The 22,281-nt window shown below is 41.4% G+C and overlaps 1 protein-coding gene across 8 annotated transcripts in view; it reads right to left on the bottom strand.

Annotated features, from left to right (window-relative positions):
- The window catches only part of ANKRD55 (ankyrin repeat domain 55), a 537,753-nt gene that overhangs the window by 93,289 nt on the left and 422,183 nt on the right, over positions 1–22,281 (bottom strand). Inside the window, exon 1 of one of the 8 annotated variants that reach the window (XM_044224562.1) lies at positions 908–947. The exons of the other annotated variants lie outside the window; for them this stretch is intronic. The gene's annotated coding sequence lies outside the window, so the exon portion shown is untranslated. Of the gene's footprint in view, positions 1–907; positions 948–22,281 lie in introns of those variants that run through there. 8 annotated transcript variants of the gene reach the window in all.

The raw sequence follows: 22,281 nt of genomic DNA, 5'->3' as shown, positions 1-22,281 counted from the left end.
TGGTCCCTCCGTGTGTGATTTCCCCCTTTCCTACTAGTATTTTCCTGCACTTTTTAACCAGCTACTTGCTTTAGAATCGTCTCGGGGTCTGCTGCTAAAGAAACCTAAATTAAGACCCTTCTCCTCTAGAGGGTAAACTTCCTAAGGGCCCGACCCTTGTCTGCTTTGTCCACTCTGTGTCCCTACAGTCTAGCACAGAGCAGGGCACAAAGGAGGTGCTAATGAATGAAGAACTGCCCTGAATACTTCGAGAATGAACATCACTGAATGACTCTCCCTGCCAAAGCTGATAATGTTACATTAGGACCCAATTAACCGTCACTCTTTGGGGTAATTCCATACTAAGAACCTTCTGGTAAGAACTTACGATGAAACTTTCCCATATAAACAAGAAATCATCTACTTGAGAATTTCAGATTTTAATGATGTTTTGATTGTGCTATAAACCAGAGGAGAACTCACAGAAAATTGTAGGTAGCTCTACATTTCATTCCGGCCAAACCAGAGCTCATCCTGCAATGTGCTCAAACTAGGGCAGGGAGAGCTGTACAGGGGCAGCACAAGCAGTGCTCAGGGCCTCGGACATCAGGCAGCCTTGAGTTTAGGTCCCAGCTCAAGCACATTTCTAGTACACTGATGATATTGAGCAAATCATTTAACCACAGTTACAAATGAAGATCAAAAATACTCACAGTGGGGGCGCCTGGGTGGCTCATTTGGTTAAGCAACTGCCTTCGGCTCAGGTCGTGGTCCTGGAGTCCTGGGATCGAGTCCCATATGGCTCCCGTGGGCTCCCAGCTCTATGGGGAGTCTGCTGCTCCCTCTGACCTCCCCTCTTATGCTCTCTGTCTCTGTCTCTGTCTCTCTCTCTCAAATAAATAAATAAAATCTTAAAAAATATACTCACAGTGGGGGCTCCTGGTTGGCTCAGTTGGTTAAGCATCTGCCTTTGGTTCAGGTCATGATCCCAGGGTCCTAGGATCGAGTCCCATGTTGGGCTCTCTGCTCAGCTGGGTATCTGCTTCCCCCTTTCACTCTCCCACTGTGCGCCTTCTCTCTCTCTGATAAATAAAATCCTTTAAAAAAAATACAACAAAACAACAACAGTGTTGTTGCAAGCATTAAGACCCAATAATGTACATAAAATACTATTATGGAAAACTGAGATCATGCACTGGTTTTAAAGAAATGTATTGAAGTCACTTATCTATATTACTAAAAAATGCCATTAGGTTTGTTTCTGATTATAGAAGAATACACATAGTCTTTTTTCCTGGTTGAGTTAATTAAAACTAGGCTAAAGAAATCAGTTAGTAGGTTAATTATTCATAATACTCATGGGAAAAGTTAATCTCTCAAAATGAACATGGGTATAACTTTAAGTGAACAAATATAGTTCTCTACCACAAACTTGCTAAATCCTGTAGTTTTTTGTAACAAATATAATATCATGAAGCCAAAAGTCCTTGGAGCTTCTAAAACAAAACTTTCAATATTTTCTCTCTCCCCCTTAGTAAGCAAGTTCAACTTTATAATGCCAATATGGCATCTAAGTCTAGATTAAACTTAAATTTATGGAAATTGGCACAAAATTTTTTTGAATCTTGTTATTTTAAAATCTACTTAAAGGCTAAAACTAACCAGCACTTCACATTCTTAAAGTACTTAGGTCAACAACTTCTTTATTTAGAACTTTCCATTAAGATGCATGATGTGTAGTTTCAATTATAATTTTAATTAATACCGGCTTAAATAATTCAAGTTTCTTTTATAATTTTTTCCACAGTGTTCATTGTAGATGAATGTTTGTTTTTGCCCCAAATGTTGAAACCTAATCCCCAATATGATGGCATTTAGAGGTGGGGGTCTTTGGGAGCCGATTAGGTCATGAAAGGGGAGCCATCATGAATGGATTAGTGCTTTTATAAAGACTTTTCTTTTTCTTTCTTTCTTCTTCTTCTTCTTCTTCTTTTTTTTTTTTTTAAGATTTTATATATTTATTTGACAGAGAGAGAGAGCACAAGCGGGAAGAGTGGTAGGCAGAGGATGAGACAGAAGCAGGCTTCCCGCAGAGCACGGAACCCAATGCGGAACTCGATCCCAGGACCCTAGGATCATGACCGGAGCCGAAGGCAGCCGTTTAACTGACTGAGCCACCCAGGCATCCCCAGAAAAGTTAATATTACAAACTTGGCTTGCATTTTATTTCCACCGTACCCTGCTATTTTATAGGCCTCCATGTCATCTTAAGGAAAGGTTGTTTAGCTGACTGGCTCAGCTGCATCACGAATTTCCAGCAGAACTGATGGGGCACAGTTTGGAAGAGGGTAGAGGAAGAGAGGAAACAGGGCTACACTGAAGAACACGGAACCCTGAAGAGCCCCAAGAAGCCGTCATCATTTTCATCATCACCACTATCGTTATACGACAAGTCAGTCACCCACCTTTCAAGCATCACTTTCCTGTGGTATCAGTGTGCAGGCTGCTTTTGCCTGTGTCCCTGTGGAAGTGGGCTTGCTTCTCCGTGGAGTGCGTTTCCCTTTACTACCTCCCCGTGCTCCCATGTCCCCCTCGTCCCCTCTGGTCCCACACCACTTATCTCCCTGATGCTACTCCCCCACCAGATCCTCGATTAGATACATCTGTGAACCAGCCCAACTGGGGATGAAGAAGCAGTGGCTGCTCAAGAACATTATCAGCTGCAGAAAAGAACTGTGGACCAGAGCACCACCGTCCTTGGTGCTATCCCTGGAGTCAAGGGGTTTCTAAACTACTTCTTAAATAAGTGGACACTGTCCAGAAGATTATCTGGACCTTTCCTAAAGATAGATAGCCCGTACACTTAGGAGATCCCAGTGTTTTACTCAGAACCATATCCTTGTCTGAAATCCTGAAGAATGGAAAATTGATGGTCTCTGTCACTTCAGATCTCCAACCATTTATTTACATTCTACCCACTCATTTCAGGAAGCAGCAATATGAACTTTATCCCTATAAAATATATATACACACACACACATATATATATATATACACAAACAATATATATAATAATAATATACATATTTATTATTCTTAAAATAATTTTCATGTTGCTCTGAGCTTATACCATGTACCTTTTAATACTCATCTACTTACTCATTCACACAAACAAACATTTAGCACTTACTACGTGCCAGGGACTCTTACAGTTTAAACTGTATCTCCTTTATAAAGACTTCTTTGACCTTTTAACATTCATTACCCTATTTGGCACTTAATCATAAAATATTGATATTTTGCATGGTGTTTTTATAAAATTGTTATATGATCATGTTACACTTACATTTGCAACTAAATTCTAAGTTCCCAGATAACCTGAGCGGAATGATAGGTCTTTCATCTCTCACAGTGCCAAAAGCGTGCTATGCTCACAGTAGCTAGTAATAGATACTGGTTTGTTTAACTCTCAGTGCTAAGTGTCCAAATGGGCAAATCCAAGTTTTGGCAAAATGGCGAATTGGGTTCTGACTCCGCAGAGATTGCCCCTCTTCTCCCTTCCCAGTCTGCACAGTCCCATTGCCACTTAGTGCACACACCCCCATTTCTGACTTTGTGCTATGTTTTCCTTTTATTTTTAGTTTCCAGGCTACTGTTAACTTATTTTTTTTTAAGATTTTTATTTATTGGGGCACCTGGATGGCTAAGTCATTGGGTGTCTGCCTTCGGCTCCGGTTGTGATCCTGGGGTCCTGGGATCAAGTCCGGCGTTGGGCTCCCTGCTCAGCAGGGAACCTGCTTCTCCCTCTCATTCCCCTTGCTTGAGTTCCCCCTCTCGCTGTCTCTGTCTCTGTCAAATAAAATCTTTTAAAAAAAAAAGATTTTTATTTATTCATCTGAGAGAGAGAGACAGAGAAAGCACAAGCAGGGGAAGGGGCAGAGGGAGAGGGAGAAGCAGATTCTCCTGTTGAGCCTGAGCAGGGAGCCCATTGCAGGGCTCCATCCCAGGACCCTGAGATCATAACCTGAGCTGAAATCAAGGAGCAGATGCTTAATAGACAGAGTTACCCAGGTGCCTCAGGCTACCAGGAGACCTTCTACCTTCATGCACATCATGGTGAGTACTTACCAGGCATTTCTAGCATGCTGAGGTTAATCTGGAGCAATGGCTTTATTCATTCATCCATCATATGATAAATATTTAATGAACATTAATTAGGTACCAGGCAATGCTGTTGGTACTGGGGGCATGGTGGTGACCAAAATAGGCATGTGGTCCCTATTAATAAGAAGCTTTCAGTGTAGGGATGATTTATGAGGCTACCTTTTGTGGCCTCCTGGCACCTCAGAGTCCTGGGATGCTATTCTTGGTCACTAGAAGCCTGAAGAAATATCTCTGAAGGACCACCCTCTGTAAGATCACAGTAATCCTCCCCATACCTGGGCAGACGGAACGCTTTTCCTTCTATCCTTCTGTTGAATAATGTTGCTCTTCTGGCCTCTAGAAGGCACGCTTGCTACTCTACTACCTTGGTCAGATGAAAAACGGGAAGGGAATTTTCACCTTGCTATACCAGTGGAATGTATATAGCCTGGTACCCACTGATGAGCATGAATAATTTTGGCCTTTATTTTAAAATCCCAAATAGATCTTTTAATTTTTTTTTCTCTGAACTGCATTTGTTTCATTTCTAGACTTGTATCTCAACTGGGAACCACAGGGATTTACCTTCAATTGCCTCTGGGTTGTGGCCATTTCCTCAGCACCCTGATGGCTTGGGAAAACAGAAAACGAAACATAATAGAAACCCAACCCACAGTGCTTTTTAAATGTGTGGATGGCGAATTTAGTGAACATCTCAAAAGTGTTTTTAAAAGTTCTAACTTTGGCCACATATCCTTTCCTTCTATTTTCAACTCATGAATGATTGGCCAAGTTCAAATGAAGTCCTGTGGTTTGAATTAAGCTAGCACGTCAGAGAGGTCTGGCTCCAGCCGGCTCACTCCTCCCCACCACTTCCTGACAGACTCTCGAGTGTTTAGAAGTTATTTTTCTTTGCATTAATTTTTCTGAGAGGAAATCCTTGTGAGGAATCCAGCTGAACTTGGCTCTCCAATGTTTCTTGTAGAATTAGAAAAACAAAATCTGAGGTTACTAAGCAGGTTAACGCAAGAGAAGTCTGTGGCTGTTTGCTCAGAATAGTGCTAATGAGGCCGAGTCTCAGTCTGTAGAGAAGCTTTATATGCCAGTTACACAAATTCTATCCTCTGTTTTATGACCACAGACTGTACCCCTAACCACCACAAAGGGGATGGGATAGGTTAGAGTGTGTTGTGTCAGTGCCTGTCACTGCCAACTGCAAAACAACATACAATGTGACACATTTTTGGCACGTGAGAGCCCCGCCTTGATTGCTGTAGTCTAAAGCAATGCTTCTTAAATTTTAATGGGCATACAGATCATCTGGGGATCATCTTACGGGACAGTTTCTGACTTAGCAGATCTAAGTAAGAAAGAGTCTGGATTTCTACCAAGTTCCCAGATGCTGCTGCTGGTTGGCCCATTTTTTAGGTAGCAAGGGGCCAAAAAATATTTCGAGTACTAAGTAAAAATACACTTATTGGGCTTTTACACCAAGATACTCTCCTGGGCAGTAAAGACCTATAAATATTAACTGAGTCCCCAAGGGGCCACAAAAAATGCATCCGTAATAGAGGTGAGCCAGAGGTGGGGATTGGTTACCACCTGGAATATCTGTGACGGTTTTTAGGTTAAAGGAGGAGTACAGCCTATGGCTAGATGTTATTAGGGTCATAGAGCCTGAGCTTCCTTCAGAGTTCTGCCCCCATTCTAGTCCTGTGCATTTGGGCAAATTATATTTCTCCCAATATGTACACTGGAAATAATAGTGGTCCTTATCTTAAAAGGCTGTTGGATGAAATGGGATAGCAAAACAGTGGTGCACTGAAGTCAGCACCTACCTGCTCTCTAGAGATAACTGTGAAGTATTGAGGAATTTTATGAGGTACTTTGGTAGCTTGAAATTAGCAACAGTGGGAATATTTACACCGTGGAAATTGGCAAATACTACCAGTGAGGACTACTTTTTGTTTTTTAGAGAGCTAATTTACCAGCATACCACTGTGTAAATTACCCAGTGCCTAAAGAGCTTGATATATATGAATACTGTCTTAGCTACCTTACTGAATTCTTCTAGCACTTGTGGTCTGAAACACATCCTTTAGCACTGCATATTTTATACCAGTTTCCTTTTCAATAAATTCTATAATCGGGTTCTTCTCAAGAGTGGGTCTTTTGAAACTGGATGCATATCCTGCCATACCCCATGATTGATCAAAGCCTTGCTTTTTGAGGTCTCCAAGGAAACTACTGAGCATAATTTCAGAATTTTTGGAGTTCATTGCTCCAAGAGTTTTGACTCCTTTCACAGGAAAAAATCAGAGTCCAAGCTGTACGATATCAGGATAGTTCCCAAGATATTAATGTCTCTTCAAAGTTTGTTCAGTGAAAATCAGAAGAGGGAGAAAGGATGTATACAAGTGCTATAAAATAGGTATGTATCCCAGTCACAAGTTTTCACACATTTATCAAAATAGTTGTAGCTGGTAGCTTAACTGGGAAATGGCAACTGCCCTAGCAAGTAGGGAGGTAATGTCTCCCTGTGTATTTGTGCCAACAACATAGATCTGAACATAAGAGATCTTAAGAATCAGTCTCGCCATCTATGTTCCTTCCCCTCGTCTCTCCTCAATCTCTTCCGCTGCAAAGAAATAAATGTCTTTTCTCCTTGAGAACGCTGGGCTACTGATAGTGTATCTCATTCTACATAAAAACTTCCCCTACCGAGGCAGATTTTGCACAACCGTTTAGAGCTCAACTGGAGCCTGACTGGCTAGGTTCAAGTCCCAGTCTTGCAACTTGATTCTGTTTAAGCTATGCCTTATCTTCCTCATCGGTAAAGTCAGAATCATATTAGGGACTTCCCATAAGGTGAAGTGAAGTAAATGGATTTAAATATATCAAGCTCTTAAAGCAATGCCTAATACATAGTAGTTCTTATATACATTTACTATTATTTCCATCAATTATTCCACCTCTTTTGCAACTTCATCCTTTTCCCCCAAGATCCTTTTCCTTAGCCTACATGTAGGCTCACATCTTTCAATCCTCAAAAAACTGAAACAATATAAAACAAAACTGTGATGTTTCTTCAAACAGGTTTACTTTTCCTTTCCCAGCATGCTTTGTGGGGGAGCCTATATTTGCTCTTTCCTTCCTGACCACCCTGTCTTTCCTTGGTCTGTTTAAATTTCAGTTCTATAGCTGCTCAGCAAAGGCCCTGTGGGCAGATACTGTGTTGACTGGACACCAGTTCTGACAGAACGGCTAGGATTCACTTCCCCTATGGCTGCACCTATGGCGGGTGGAGTTGGTCGGTAATGTTTGCTATGAAAAATAGACAAGCTCAAATAATATTTTCCACATATCTCAGGCCTTCTACCCCTTAAGAAGCCAGGATTATTCTGGGGGCAGAGTGGGAGGAAATGTGGTATGGTGGAAAGAAGGGGGAACTTTGTTATCACGAGAACTGGGCCAAGTTCTCTTCCGTTCTACACACTGTTGATCATTATAGATGCTTCCCTAATACTTATTCAACTACACTGAATTATTTCCCAGCAAATCACTCAGGACTCATGCCTTCTTATTTTTATGCTAATATATCAGTTATCCAGGTTGGTTCTGACACTGACAGAGCCTGAACGGAGGTCCTGTGTCTCTGAGCCTCTAAGTCAGGCTTTTATGAGCAAGAATGAGTAAACCAAGGGGCTTTGGAAGGATTTTGTCCCTGAAGGAAGAATGAAGGCAGGATGATGAAATTGCTCACAGGACCCAGATCTGACCCTTTAAAAATAAAGAAATGGGGCTTAGATGAAATCCTCTCCTGCTTGAAGCCAGTGTGGTTTTTCTCTGGTATCATCTATAATGTATCTAATCTCTTTCTAGCTCTGCCTCTAATCTCTTTTTCCTCTCATGAGAATCTTAACCCCGGAACTCCTCCTGTTATACATCTTGAAAAAAATTCTGAATGTTCCAAGAATCATATAATACATTAGAGCAAAAAATTATCTTAACTCTCCTCATTTTACAAACACACTCAGAGAGTTGATAATTCAACCAATAATTGTCAGAGAAAATAATTTTCCTTCATTTGTAGGAAGAAAAAATAAGGAAGTTTGGATTATTGCTCTGCTGGTCGAGCCGACGTTTGGGTTGCATGAGTACAGCATCAACAAGTTAGTGACATCAAAGGTTTGGGGGTTTCCTTTACACGTTGTCCAAAAGGATGTTTTCACATGCGCTTGTGCCAGATAACAGTTTTGAAATGCTGAGTTGATATCCAGCAATCCCTTTTTGGATTTCACAATCTTTTTGTGAGACACAATTAAAAATATATCTGTTTTCTTCTCCACTGAAAGTGGCATTGGAGCGAACAGATTTATATTAAGCTCACAAAGCAGAGAATTAAAAATTTTAACCAAACTGTTATGTACTGTATCTGATTTAAATTATGCTAAACAACTGGTTTGGTAGGTTTTGGGTCCCTAAAGTAACCAACTTTGGGGTATCATATGGACCTAGGCTGCATGTTTCTGGGTAAAACCATGCCTGAGTCCTACTTTGGCCGATTTGTCCAGTTTGTCAGTAGAGATGTGCTGTGGAAGCTCTACATGTAGCAATATATTAGCCTTTAGGCAACTTTTGCTTGGTGGAACATTTCATCTCTCTGCAGGATGTAAGCTTCCAGAGTTTTTATTCTGACATTGCCCCTCCTTTCCTTCAGGGAAACACATTCTGTTGAAATCCAAATTGAGAAATAGAAGGAAAAAAGAGATCTTAATTTGCAGCATGAGATTTTAGGGATGGTGAGGTTTTAGGAAACAAAACAATAACTTTTAAGAGCTAAATCTCAATTAATCTCTGAATCTCCAAGCAGACAACAGGCTTAAACTTTGCCTCAACCAGTTACACAAACAAACCAAAATACTATGGGCATAGGAATAGAGTTGTCATTTGATTATATATTCTCTTTGTTATAACTTAAGAGAGAAAGAACATACAGGGAGAGGCTTTCACTATTTGCCTGATAAACTGAGATGTGAGAAAAGTGATTTTCATTATCAGGCAACTAATAATTGATGGGAATAAGAGGTGGCTATGATCATCTCTAAATTCCCCCTCTGGCAACGATAATCTCCACAAGGGGAAATCAGCATGCTTAAGTGCTTTTCATGTAATTCTGTTTGCATGCAAGCATACTCTTGTGTATTAAGTTCTACGCTTACCATGCACAAATAGAGGTCCAAATCAGAATTCTTAAGTTTTTCTCAGTGAAACACCAAACAGCTGAGTTAGAATGATTGATGTTTTAGAGAAGATCATTCACTGACCACTGATCGAGAAGAATGTATTGGGGGCATCTGGATGGCTCAGTTGGTTAAGCGACTGCTTTCAGCTCAGGTCATGATCCTGGATTCGTAGGATGGAGACCTGCATCAGGCTCTCTGCACAGCAGGGAGTTTGCTTCTCCCTCTGACCCTCCTCTTCTCATGCTCTCTCTCTCTCTCAAATAAATAAATAAAATCTTAAAAATAAAAAAGGAAGTATGTATTGGATACTCACTGAGCACCCGCCTGATATCTGGTGCCATTATTCACTATCCCAACATGCTTCATAAATGAGCTGCCTATTCTTAGACCTACTGTATACCTCAACTCCTAATAATCAGAAAGGAGAAGTATTTTTCAGTCCAATTTCTCCGTATGGATAGGTATAAACTAAGGGTGCATTTTATCCCTTCTCACATTATTATGCTTCTAGACTACTTTCCAGAGCAAGACTTGTGTGTTCAGAAACTTTCCTGCCTCTTGGAAAGTTATCCTTCCTCTTCAAGGCCAGCATCTGTGAGGCAGGTGCCAGTGGTTAGCTGTTCTAAGACCCAGTTCTACGGTTAGAACATAATCATCCTCTGAAATAAGCAGATTCCTTCTTATATCCTGACATCAGGAGAACAACCAGTATAATACTCTGATTTTACCAAAGAGAAACCAAGGCCACAGAGTTATGATGACCCAGGCCAGTGTTTTCTCCACTGGTCCATGCCTACTCTTGCTCTGTGGGTGGAAACCAACACTGGCTAACTATCACAGGTGCCTTCTGGGGATGATCTCCTAGCCAAGGACCTGCAACTTTGAGAATTGGGCAATGTGAGGGACAGGAGTACTTGATCACACTTTTCAACACAAAGATATGTCTACGACTAGATGTGAGTCAGCCTATCAGCACTGATTGCCTCATTGTGCTCTCAAATCTGAATTTCCTCTGGAGTTAACCTGGCCCTTTGGATCTCCCTTCACCTTTCCAATTCCCTGTAAGTCCCATGATCCCTAGTTGCTATCTGGCCACAGTATTTCACACAAAACTTTCATGGATAAAAATATGTTCATAATTAACAGATAATTTGCATTAAGAGTTTACTATGAGGCAGATGCTAGGCCAGGCTCTTTATGTATATATATATATATTTTTTTTTTTCATTTAATTCTTACAGGAGCCACATGATTTTGGTAGTATTAATAGCTTCATCTGCAGATGAGAAAATTCAGGTTTGGAGAAGTAAAGTCACTTGCCCAAAGTTCAAGAGCTAGATTTTGAATTGAGGTAGTCTAACTTCAGCCCTAAGCCCTGACTTATACTATTAATAAACCAAAAAACATTTTGAGCATTGACTTTATGCAAGCTATTCAGCAAGGCTCTGTGAAGGATGGGGCTTCTAGCCCTGACGAGGTGTCTGGACATCTGAAGACCTATTTAGCAACACATTATGTGATAATGCATAATAAGTAATAAGTCAGTAATAAGTTAAGGTGGGAACTTCATCTTTTTTTCTATGTGTGTCAAGGACCTCTTTGGCAGCCTGGTAAAACCTATGGATTCCTTATCAGGATAAATGCATAAAATAAAAAGCACAGAATTGCAAAGGAAACCAATTACATACCAACATAGAACCAAAAGTTTTAAAATGTTGTTGTATGGTGGTGTGTAAACTTCTATACTAACACACCATGAACATCACCATTGTGAGAACCAGTGACATGGAGAGGAAGAGCAGCGGGCAGCGAACCAAGTGGATGTGGGGCCCAAACTGCTTCTCACACCTCTTCAGTTCACCCAACCCTAGGCTTCATTCCCAGGGATTGTAAACTGTGCGTATTTTCACTGTGCCGTGCATGTCCACACACTAGTTTTACTCACTGCTCCATAATAAGCAGATTTTCTCCTGGCTCACTAAACAGACACATTTTTGCACTGTTATTACATCCACTGACACTCAAGTCCCACATCTCAGAGAGGGATTTTAAAAGGCTGTGCACGCAGGTTTCTCCGACATTTCTTCATCAAAAAGCAATTTTAAAACCACAGTTTTAAATACCAAGAAATGAATTTGGATAGATTTCAATAATTGCAAACAGTTATGTTTAATTCCAAGAGTGAGGTTTCTGTGAGAGGCTTTCACTTTTTGCAGTAGGCTGGTGAAAGTTTCTTATGTACTTAAAACGGGGAATTAAAATTCATTTCACTGCAACATGAAAACCTTTAAGAGAAACCTCACTCTTTGAATTAAACCAGGCTGTTTATAATTATTCACACTTATTTTAATTTACTTCCTGGTATTTAGAGCTGCGGTTTTGCAATTGTTTTTTTCCAGGAGAAATACGGGTGTTTGTGGACTATGAACAACATATGGTCTCAAGATGTGGTTTTAATTTGCATTTCCCTCATGGGTAATGATGCTGAGCACCTTCTCATTTGCAATTTGACCATTTTGATATCTTTGTGAAATGCCTACTCAGGATTCTTGTCCAGTTTTAAAAATCGTGCTATTGTTTTCTTATGGATTTATAGAACGCTTAGAAAGATATTCTTGATATAGGGATGCCTGGGTGGCTCAGTTGGTTGGATGATTGCCTTCGGCTCAGGTCATGATCCTGGAGTCCCAGGATCGAGGCCTGCGTCGGGCTCCCAGCTTCACAGGGAGTCTGCTTCTCTCTCTGACCTTCTCCTCGCTCATGCTCTCTCTCACGGTCTCTCTCTCAAATAAATAAATAAAATCTTCTTTTTTTTAAAAGATTTTATTTATTTATCAGAGAGAGAGAGGGAGAGAGAGCGAGCACAGGCAGACAGAATGGCAGGCAGAGGCAGAGGGGGAAGCAGGCTCCCTGCCGAGCAAGGAGCCCGATGCGGGACTCAATCCCAGGACCCCGGGACCATGACCTGAGCCGAAGGCAGCTGCTTAACCAACTGAGCCACCCAGGCGTCCCAAATCTTTTTTTTTTTTTTTTTAAAGATATTCTTGATATAAATCCTTTGTTAGATGTCTGTGTGTGTGCATGCCAATCTAGGGTTTGGTTTTCTATTTTCTTAACAGTGTCATTTATTGAATGGAATTTCTTAATTTAATTAAATCCAATTTATCGGAATTGCCTGTGTCCTATTTAAGAAACTGTGGCCTCCCCTGGGGTCCTGAAGATGTTTCTCATGTTTTCTTCCACAAGTTTGGTTGTTTTACTTTTCAACTTTAAGAATTTGATCCATCTTGAATGAATTTTTATATATGGTTTGAGGTGAGGGCCAAGCTCCTTTTTTTCTATTTGAGCCAGTGCTATTTATTGAAAAGACCATCTGTCCTTCTTTCACTGAATTGCTGTGGTGTCCTTGTCATTAAGGAAGTGACTGTTCATATGGATGTGGATCTGTTAAACCGTATTCTGTTCCACTGTCTACTGTCTATTCTTATACTAATACCACACGCTTTTAATTACTCTAGCTTTGATATCTGGTTTTGTTTTTCTCTTTCAAGACTGCCTCAGTTCTTTCAGATCCTCTGTATTTCCATATACGTGTTACAAGTAGCTTGTCAGTTTCTACCAATTTAAAAAAGCTGCTAAGATTTTTGTTGGGATTGTACTGACTCTAGAGATGAATGTGGAAAGAATTGATATCTTAACAATGTTATATCCTTGAATCCTATGTTCATGTTATCTTCCTTCATTTATTGAGGTCTTCTTTTACTTCTCTTAGTACTTTTTTGTAATTTTAAGTGCAGGACTACTATATATCCTTCATTAGATCTGTTTTTGGTGCTCTTAAAATTTCACTGTTTGCTTCTTTTTAAAACAGATTTATTTTCCTGTTGAAATTCTCCAACTTCTCTTCTACCATTTCCTACATTTTCTTGAACATACTAATCATGATTATTATCTTTTTTTTAATTAAAGATTTTATTTATTTATTTGACACAGAGAGAGACACAGCGATAGAGGGAACACAAGCGGAGGAGTGGGAGAGGCAGAAGCAGGCTTCCCACTGAGCAGGGAGCCCAATGCAGGGCTCAATCCCAGGACTCTGGGATCATGACCTGAGCTGAAGGCAATCGCTCAACCAACTGAGCCACCCAGGCGCCCCTCATGGTTATTTTAAACTATCTGTGGGCTAATGTCAATATCTGAATCACTTAAAACTCTTTTTCTATTATCCATATTTTTAAACTTGGATTTTAGTAGTTTGATCCCCTATATTCTCACATGCATCATCATTTCTGATTATATGCCAGACATCAATGAAAAATTTTAGAGACTTGAAACTTGTCATCCTCTTCCAAGGTTGTTTTCTTCTGGCAGGTAGATAGTCAAGATCTTAAGAAAACTTGATTTTAGCTTCTTGGAGTCCATTTCAGTGTTTTCCTACTCCTATGGATTGGTCCTTATTCATATAGCATGCCTCTGATTCTTAGGGAATGACTCTTCTGAGGTTTCAGTTCAAAGCCTGGGATTTGTACCAAGCTTAGTAAGGCTTTCGTGATGACTTCTGCCTCCCCAGTACTACTGAGATCTCTGATCTTAGAGGGGATGTCTAGGCAGAATTTCAGTGTCCTTCTCTGCTCACCTCCCTCCTCCAAGACTTGGATCCCCTAGTAGTAAACTCCAAGCTGCTCCAAATTCTGACTTCTGCCTCTTCAGTCCAAGGAGACTCTGGTTGTATGCCCCCATTCTGCAATTTGCAAATGTCTGTAGGAAAATTTCTGGGAAGAATGTGGAACTCATGTTATGGACTTTCTTTCAAGTCTGGTCTGGATTTGCTGTCTCCAGAGACTTCAGATAATTGCTTTAGATATTTTGTGCAATATTTAGGTTGTTTTTGAAGACAGTGATAGTATGATGCCAGCTACAGCTGGGTAAAGCAGAACTACTTTTCTGGGAAAACAAAACAAAACTTGTGCTAAGTCCCTTCCCCAGAGGGTATCACCTCATCTAAGATTGGAGGTCAGGATGGGATGTAGGGAAAAACAAGAAAAGATCAATTATTATTCATTCAGGAAGAACTATGCTGGGAAATGGAGCTTTGACAATGCACAAATGGCTTCCTAACCTTTGAAAACATGTTGAAGATTATATTTAAATGATGAACCCTGATAAGTCAATGAATCAGAACTCATGCTGCTTCCTACTCATTTTTGAAGGAAAAAAGCCGAAACCATGTATGGCTCAACAATTTTCCTCTGAAAATTGTTTTTTTTTTCTTTTTTAAAGATTTTATTTATTTATTTGACCGAGAGAGATCACAGCAGACAGAGAGGCAGATAGAGAGAGAGAGGGGGGGAAGCAGGCTCCCTGCTGAGCAGAGAGCCAGATGCAGGACTCGATCCCAGGACCCTGAGATCATGACCTGAGCTGAAGGCAGCGGCTTAACCCACTGAGCCACCCAGGTGCCCCTGAAAATTGTTTTTAAAATAAGTTGTCATGGGGACGCCTGGGTGGCTCAGTTGGTTGGACGACTGCCTTCGGCTCAGGGAGTGATCCTGGAGTCCCGGGATCGAGTCCCGCATCAGGCTCCCAGCTCCATGGGGAGTCTGCTTCGCTCTCTGACCTTCTCCTCGCTCGTGCTCTCTCTCACTGTCTCTCTCTCTCAAATAAATAAATAAAATCTTAAAAAAAAAAAGATACATTGTAGCATCTTTAAAAAAAAATAAAATAAGTTGTCATGTTTTTATTTCTTAGTTGGGCATATCCGCAGTGTTCAACATTGATCAAAAGTAAAAGCATTTGTAACCATAACTGTCCTAGAACTTTGTGATAAGAGTAATTTAGGGAAGTCTTCTCTTAAGAATTCATGGCAAGAAAGTTTTATAAGCAATGTAGGGAGGGTGAATCAGAGAGGAAAAGAACAGATAAGAAATTCTTTTTTAAAAACTTTTTTGAAAAGATTTTATTTGTTTGAGAGAGAGTGAGAGAGAGAGAGCACAAATGTTGGTGGGGGGGTGGGCAGAGCCCGGAGCTACATACATGTGGAGCTCAATGCGGGGCCCAATCCCAGGACCCCAAGATCATGACCTGAGCTGAAGGCAGACCCTTAACTGACTGAGCCACCCAGCCACCCCAAGACTAGATAGGAAATTCTTAAGGAGGTGGGTTTCTTAGATCTGGAAGAACGTTGGTATAAAGAACAGGAATGGCTACAAGAGTCATCCCAGGAATGATTCAGTCCAGTTTTCTCTGTCTCCTCTTCTAGTTAGTAACTCTTCAGTCACTAGCTGGATTTGCTGTCTCCAGAGACTTCAGACAATTGCTCCAGGCACCAGGGTCCTGATGCTGCTCAGGGTTCCCACTCCTGTGCTCACAGGCCTGTCCAGAGGACCTGAACTGGGAGTGAGGGTGTGGGTAGGAGGTAGATTAAGAGGTAGATCTGCTATTTGCTAGATGTGTGAACTTCACCAAGTTACTTAATCAATCTGTTAAGAAGCTTTTCATTGCAAGTAATAGGAAACTAAGCCTCAAAGGCTTAAAAAGAAGAATAACTCATTATCTTGTATATTAAGAAGTCTTGGATAGAAATTCTATAGGATTGGTTGATTCAAAAGCTTGATAACATCACAATGCAGGTTCTGTCTATCTTTCTACTCTGCCATCTTACGTATTGGTATTGTCTTTAGCTATTTGATTTCCTGAGTTACATCCAGACACAATACCTGAGGGAAAAAATGGATAATTTCCTTCCTATGTATCTCTTTTTACTAGCTAGTAATCCTTTCCTAGGATCCCCCCAGCACACCTCATTTCATGATTTGTTGAACATAACTAGGTCCCTTGTTCCCACCTAAGCCAATCTCCAATAAGAAGGATGGGATTCCTGTGACTGGCCTACAGAAACTGTAGTTAAGCCAAAGCCACCTGGGGAGATACCGGCATTTGAATAAAAGTGAACTCTGCCCAAAGGAAAGGAGGATAGAAGGTAGATAACCACTGGTGTCTACTATACTTGAATTTGCTGAGCCTTATTTTCTTCATCTGCAACATGAAGAATTTGGTTTTTGGAATTTTTATAAAGCTGAAACGTAAGAATCCATCGGTTATTCCTCTAAAAATTCCCTCTAGACTTGTATTCCTATATAACTTCTGAAATCGTGCCCCATAGGATTAAGGAGGTTGAGACTAACAGAAAGTTTAAAGCTTGTTTTGCAGAGACTTGTTTCTCCCTAATCAGCTATTGTTTCTTTTCAGACCCCACTAACAAATCCACTAGCTGTCTCCACAGAGGCCTGGGCTGACACAGACCAAGGTCACCAATACGATTCTAGCCTATGAACAAGCTAGGCTCTGCATTCCTTCCCAGAGATAAGGAGTTCTAGACCCCATCCAGTTTATACCAACTTTGGGAGAATGAGCACAACACTCTCCTTGTTTTACAAATCACCTCCTGATGTCAGGGCCTTAAATTTTGCCTCATTTCAATGTTCAATCTCCACCCCAAAGTGAATATGGGAAGTATGTTGCACACATGTTTGCTCAATGCGGATGCTCCATCCTTCGTCATGGATATTATTATTATTATTAATTCCCCACCTTTTTCTCCAACATGTGCATAATCCCAACCATTACAAATGTAAAACTTGCTGTAATCCCAGTGAGGGAAGGTGGATTTGAGGCTTGCCCTTCCATCTCCACAGCGAGTTCTCTCTGCAGTAAACCCTTTCCTGTCTGTCTCAGTGATCAGCTTTGCCACATGTCAGGCATATGAACTTGGTTTTGGTTACCACGCTGCTCTACTGATAATACCTCCTAGCTACCATTTATTCTTGCCTTGGTTTCATATGCTACAACAGGTGATTGATATATATATAATATTATAAATATATATTGATATTATGAATATATGTATTTATTATTTTTCCCTAATCCAACGACCAAAAATGTATTCATGCATTCTCTTCATTCATTCATTCAACACATATTTGATGGCTAGGAACCTCAACTTACGGACAGCACAACAGGTCTAGAGAGGCTGACTAGTATTTTTTGAATGACATAGCAAGTGAGTGGCCAAGTTAGACATGTGCTTAGATCTGTCTGACGCCACAGCTTACAAAATCTTTATGACTTCCTTTCCCAGAAGCCTCCTCAGGGTCCCATTTCACCAAGCTAACCAATGAAAAGGGTGGCTGGGAGCAACTATGGGGTGTCAACTCACACTCTAAGGTCCAAAGAAGAGAACATTCTTATTAGATTGCCTAGGTGAGCCTCTTCCCTGGAATTTCGAGTTAGTTCTGCTTGGCTCCAGCAGGTGGCGGCCTGGTAACAGTCAGCACTTGCCTCCTCTACTCAGAAAGAAGTGACTGAAGTGGTGAGAGTGACTTTCGGCAAACTGTACAGATCAGACTCATCATATTTTGATCCCACTCAGTAGGAAGGGCAGCTGTTCGTTTTCAGCTATTCCCAGGCATGAAGTGAGAGATGAAATAAACTGCCTGTGAATTAACCTTTTACTTTCAAAAAGTGCTCTCATTTTTATATACACAGTCATCCCAATTACAAATGTTGAGATGCTTGGAACAGACTTTCTCACCTATTGTTAGCAACTGTTTTGCTTATTCACTTAAACGCTGTGAGCTCCCTAAGGAGTGGGTAGAGTGACTTATCTCTGGACACCCAACATCAGGCACATGGTGTATTGTGGCTGCTCAGTCAGCATTGGCAGAGTGCATTCCTGAGTGTCCTGGGGTGGGATGATCTGGATCTGAGCTTTGTCTCAGTTATGTCCTATTTGGGAGGTTCTTAGTAAGTCATGTTCTCTCTGAGCCTCAGTTTCCCCATCAGTAACATGGTGATGATGATGATGATGATGATGGTGATAATTTCTAAGCCCACCTGGGACAGGGACAGGTATATGGAAAAAAAGTAATAAAGTACTATCATGGATGCCTTGGGTGGCTCAGTCTGTTATGCATCTGCCTTCTGCTTGGGTCATGATCTCAGGGTCCCAGGATTGAGACCCTCGTTGGGCTCTTTGCTCAGTGGGGAGTCCGCTTCTCCCTCTTACTGCTGCTCCCCCTGCTGGTGCATGCTCTCTCTCTGACAAAGAAATAAATAAAATCATTAAAAAATATGGAGTACCTGTCAGATATAGTTTGTTTTTTAGGTGAAAGTGCCAAAGTTGTAAAATGTACTAGTGGTTGATACTTCCTGGTAGGGATTAGAATATAAAGTGCCTGGGGCCAGAATTTAGCCAGGTCCCACTGGGGACAGCTCATCTCCGGTTGTCATTTCCTGCCCACCACTCAAGGACTTCCCTTCATGGCCTCACATGGAGAATAACTGAAGTGATCTACTTACTGTCTATCCTGGCTCCAGCTCTACCTTTTCAACCCTAGCTTCTGGAAGGTGTTATTCTAGGAGGTCCTTCCATTACCTGACTTCAACCTGCTTTTCCCAAGCAATCATCTGCCGTTCACTTACGTACATGCGCAAAGAATTTACAGCAGACAGTGGTTTTACTCCTGGAAGCCCAAACTGCCTTGAGCATTTTCGGTTCTCTGCCTCTGTGTGCTCTCATTCCCTCTCCTCCACATTATCCTCAAAACCACGGCCTCCTCTAGGCCACACCTATCTCCTACCTTAGAACTCCCACTGCTCTCCTGAGGCAGTATAGATCACTGGATCTCTAAGGGCATGGTCTTGGGGGTCAGACAGCCTGGAATAAAATCCTGGTAAGTTATTTAAGCTCTGTGTGCCTCAGTTACCTTATCCTTAAAATGACAATAATAATAGTACCTACCTCATAAAGATGTTTTGAGGATTTAGTTAGAAAAGATACATAAAAGGATTTAGCACAGTGATTAGGAAAGAGTAAGCACTCAATACACAGTAGTTAGTATCGTTATCATCATTACCATTAAATAGATTACCTGATACTTCTTTGGTACATTTTTGGGCCATGCACATCTTCCTAGTAGGGCAATCAGCTTCTTGTATTCAAGGACCAAATTTTGTATTTATCTGTAGTCCTTGGTTTGCTTTGTGTGCTCCCTGAAAATGATAGCTATACCATAGCTTTTTATTGTTCAGCCTTACCCAGTATTAAGAAGTAAAACTGACCCACAAGTTAATTTTTAGCACAGAGACGCTGGCTGATGATGCCATTGCAATGTGCCAGGGAACTTTATAAGTTTTCTATCATCAGACACTGGCCATTCAAAACTCACAGAGTAGTATGTAGAACTATAATATACACCTTATTAAGTTAAAGAGATTACTTTTATACAATTTTGGGATTATCTACAGGACAGGAAGAAACAGAACAGGAAAAAAAATGTGACAAGTGACAAAATAATATCCATATAAAGTTTATCACCATAGAGCTTGATTTGTTCCTGATCTCATGAATATCTCTGCTTGCCACCCCCTAGCCCCAAGTTTTGTGGTGATGATGACAAATAATGGCCCAGATCCAGGATTCTGCCACTCCCTCCTTTTGTTTTTATGATTCTCAAAGAAGCACTAACCTGCTTTCTCTCCCACTTGCCAGGGGTGGATGTGGTTGCAAAGCTCTTCTCAGTCCCAGATCAAGATTATTTTACCTGTGGTCCCAGGAGATGTAGCTCTATTTCTCAGCCCTTTTGTTTGTGTGCTGGGAAACCCTCGGGTGAAATGTCACTTCTCTGGAGAGGCAGGGGATCTTTAACCTCTTGGGAGTGCACTGTTCTCACACTCCTGTGAGCCTTACCCTGGCGCCCTCTGCTGGCCGTGAGAAACAAGACAGAAAGCCGTTCTTCAGGATAAGAAACCCTGAATTTTATCTTTGAAAGTAATACACAGAAAGATAAGAATATTGCTAGTCAGCAGGGACAGTCACAGTTGGGTGATGATTCCAAATAGCGAGAAAAGACTAAGCTAGAAATGACAACACAAATCTCCTTCTAAAAAGGGGATTAACAACTGGATTCAGGTCCTAATTCAAAAATCAAAATTAGTTTAATACAGAGCCCTAAAAAAAATATCCTACTGGGAATACCTGTGATGTACAATTGTTTTCCTTTTAGCATGCAGTCAGCAGTTAGTAGAAATTGCTAAATTGGTTTGAGCAAACCCACTGGAAAGTATGCTCCTTACCCACCAACACTCTGCCTTTCCCTGGGCTTGCTTTAATGCGTGTAACAGACTACCAAGGTGTCATGGTGAGAAATGCCAGAGAAATACCAAAATGAGCAGATGGAATCAGACATTCAAATGTGCTCAGAAGATGGGGTGTCCTGATGATAGACGGATCTCTGTGGCCCCAGCTTCTCTTCACCGCCCTGCCCTGGCTCCCTGCAGAGGTTTAGGGAGTGTTCTTTGTGGCCAGTGCTTTGGCTCTCCCCCAGCAAGCACAAGAGAGCATGGGCTCAGTTGCTGACCTAGCTGAAGGACTTCGCATAAACAAAGGAGTAACACCTGGTGTTTGTCACCTAAAGGACCAGAACAAGAGAAACCAAAACCCCCCACAAATGTAACCAGCTCAAACCTTCTCTTGGCTCATTTTCTGATGACTTCGAAGGAAATCCATATACAATATAATGATAAGACACATCTGCCATTTCAGAGGAGAAAGAGATGAAGAGTTTTAAAAACTGAAAAAAAAAAAAAAAACCGATGAGGAATAGATGGCACCATGTAGGAAACACTGATAATACAGCAAAGAATAAATGGGTCCGGCAACCCCTGGGAAGGACTGGTGTGCCGTTAGGGGAAGGGCAGCGTTCGCCCGAGCCCAGGCCGCCCCCAAGATGCAACACATGCCAGCAGCCAGTGGGGGTCAGAGGTGCTCTATGAAACAGAGTCCGGCTTGCGTCTACTGCTTGGTGAGTTTTAACCTCAAGATCCACAAATCTTGCTAACGGGAACCCAGCTGGAACTCCCTCTGAGTTCACCCTTGTCTTCAGAAAGAGCAGAATCATGAAAACATAGGAGGCGGCTGATCTCAGATGCTTTGCCATAAGGATTAATTCTGACTTCAAAGCAATTGGCTTATTTTATGTTTTTTTGCACTTGTTCTCTTCCCACCCTAGTACTTCCAGCAAGAACCCTCCTGCTGCTTGCAGACACAGGGCGGTCATGTGTCAAGGTCAAGCATGTAAACACACTGAAGCAAGGAAGGACTCCAGTCTACATCCCTAAACCTCATCTCTTCAGAGCACAGAACTTTCCTTCTAAGAACTTTCCCTTCTAAGTCAGCAGCAGTTTGAAGACAATGCTGAAGTGGATGGGTAGGTTTGACTGGTTCATAGGCCACACACCCAGGCTGGAAGTGCTTACTCATGAGAGCTGATTGTGTACATCTCTTCCTACCATGTACTTAACGGATGTTGGGTTGGTAGTGTAACACGGGCCATGGTGAGGGTATTTACCCCACACAACTGAGCAAATCTCATGAGCAAATGCAAATGAGGAAAACTGCAAATCAGTGCTCTGTCTCCTAGCAAGCTGACTTTCTTAAACATGTCAGCACACCCGTGATTCCAGGGCAGGTTTAAGAGTAAATCATTTAGCACTGTCATCTATCATGCTCAGACCAGAATGCATGTAGTAAAGAGAAAAGGAACAATATCTGATTAGCCTAGAGGATCTTCCAGTATGAACCATTTCTGAAACTACAGTCAACTGATTCTATAAAGATATCTTTGCTATCAGGACACCTGGGTGGCTCAGTCAGTTAAACGTCTGCCTTCGGCTCACGTCATGATCCCAGGGTCCTGGGGGATCCTGGGATCAAGTCTCATGTTGGGCTTCCCGCTCAGTGGAGAGCCTGCTTCTCCCTCTTCCTCTGCCTGCCACTCCCTCTGCTTGTGCTCTCTCTCTTTCTGTCAAATAAATGAATAAATGAATAAATAAATATATATTTTAAAAAAGATAG

Source organism: Neovison vison, chromosome 1 (assembly GCF_020171115.1).
Source record: "Neovison vison isolate M4711 chromosome 1, ASM_NN_V1, whole genome shotgun sequence".
NCBI classification, from domain to species: domain Eukaryota; kingdom Metazoa; phylum Chordata; class Mammalia; order Carnivora; family Mustelidae; genus Neogale; species Neogale vison.
This window is presented reverse-complemented; position numbering and strand designations above follow the sequence as displayed.